The following is a 2,320-nucleotide window of genomic DNA, read 5'->3' as shown; positions in this document are numbered from 1 at the left end:
AATATGAAATGCTGTTGAGAGAATGGGGGAGGGCAAACAGCTCTTTGAGCTTCCAGAGGCCTCTGGAAGGCTGCAGTTGGGAACAGAAGGCTAGCTGCTAGCTAAGAACCTTGAATCTGGTCCAGCGAGTCCATACATATTGATGCTCTCTAGTGCGTGCCTAAAATTAAAAACAACAACATACAAACCCGACTTACCCAAACTTTCCAAGGAGATGCAAAGCCATTGTTCACATTAGTGTTTGTCATGATTTATTTTGTCATGATTTAATTTTATGGATACTTTGGACTTATATAGAGGATGAACGAAAGGAGACGAAACAAGTATACAAGACGAGTGTGGATGGGAGAGTTGGAAGGGGTCGACCTCAGTGAACGTACCTCAATCAGATTGAGGACATTTTTAGCAAAGGCCAGTTTAGGAGTACCCTAATTAAGTTAATAACAATGGACCTACCTATATAATTTAAGTTTAAAAAATTTGGCTCAAAATAAATTTCAATCGTTGTAACTGTTGATATTTGGCTCTCTTGACTAATGAGTTTGCCCACCACTGCCTGAGAGGAAGGAAAGGGGAATGAGGAGGGGGGGGAAAAGGGCATCTGCACGTCTGTATGAGAGAGGAGGAACAAGAATGCTGCACAATTCTGCATCCACCAAGACATTTGTCTCTCTTCCCTACTTGGAAAATGGATTAAACCCCCCCCCCCCTGTGTGTGGATGTGTATTCTTGTACTATTGTGCTGTTCCTTTATAGGAAAAAAAATTCCAGGATGATGAAACGTTCATTTGAAGAGAAGAGTTAAATCCACTCATTCTCCCAAGCGGCAGGTCAGTTGTTGCTGAAGGACCCTTACATATATATAAAACTGCTTTATACTGAATCAAACCCTTGGTCCATCAAGGTCAGTGTTTTCTACTCAGACTGGCAGCGGCTCTGCAGCGTCTTAGACTGAGGTCTTTCCCATGACATACTGCCTTGGTCCATTCAACTAGAGATGGCGGGAATTGAACATGGGACCTTCCACATGCCAAGCAGATGCTCTACCACTGACCTAACCCTTAGCTTCCCTACCATACAGGACATAAACAGTATCTCATGATTGGGTGTCGCTTACAATTTACCCTGTAGTTATCCATTTTCCTGTTATTCTTCAGCCCCCAATCCTTTCCTCCCCTGCAGGGTAGGATTTTCTTGCTAAGTCCACCTTTAACAAGATATATGGGTTTAAAATCTCAAACCCTTACACTGGACAAGCGACCTCTTGCAAACCTTATCTGTTGGCTTCAGCGCACAACTGCGGCCAAGCAGCTTTAACCAAAAGCACTACCAGCAACCTAACTTCTCTTCCAACATCATGAGAACATGAGTTACTCTGCTGTTCATAGATCAAGATGGGTAGCCATGTTAGACTGCCTGTAGCAGTAGAAAAGAGCAAAAGTCCAGTAGCACCTTAAAGACTAACAAAATATGTGGCAGGGGAGGAGCTTTTGTGAGTCAGTACTCACTTCTTCAGATACAGCTAGAATGGGAGTTCATCTGTCCTATTTATTGAAAAGTGGAGTAATTTCAAATGACATTAGCAGGCAAATGACAATAGCAGGTGAATGACAATAGCAGGCATAACTGGATTTAGGTGAGAGATGTGCTTGTAATTCTTTTGAAAGTCCGGGGCTTGCCTATGGGAGCTGTGTGAATGTGTATGCGTGTGGGCGGGTGATCTTCTTTGCAGATTTATTAATTCCCTCGAATTGCAAGAGGAAGTGCTAAATTGCTCATCAACTCACGAGGATACATGTCAGTAACCTATTCTCTTTAACTCAAGGGGAGGGGGTATTAGCGCGCATCCGGGTGGCCACTGCCCCCTAGTGTCCGGAGCTGGAATATCTCCCCAGCAGGCACAGAAAAGGGATAGGAAATGGGGAGGAACATGGAAAAACATGTATGAATATGTACTTGTACTTGGCGGGAAAAACAGAAAGTAACTTTAAGCAAAAATGGCAAAAAGCCAATAAGTGGATTGAAGAAAATGTTTAATGTAACCCCAGAATGTTGGAAAATATATGGAGTGTATGTTATGGAAAAATGAAAATAAAAATTAAAAAAAAAGAAAGACAGAAGGGGTCTTTGCTGCTTTTATGGAGCAGAAGTTAAGATGGGAGGGGTTAACTTACAATTTCTACTTTTTTTGGTGTAAGCGGAAATGCCTTTATCCTCTGATATGTAAGCGTCTCTCTCTCGTTTTAAAAACTTATTACCTAGCTAGCAGCTACTGATAAGATCAAAAGCGGAGCTCCTCTTGCTGGGGAGGCGGAGGGGG

The sequence above is a fragment of the Gekko japonicus genome, unplaced genomic scaffold (assembly GCF_001447785.1).
Source record: "Gekko japonicus isolate JY-2015 unplaced genomic scaffold, Gekko_japonicus_V1.1 scaffold944, whole genome shotgun sequence".
Lineage (NCBI taxonomy): Eukaryota > Metazoa > Chordata > Lepidosauria > Squamata > Gekkonidae > Gekko > Gekko japonicus.
This window is presented reverse-complemented; position numbering follows the sequence as displayed.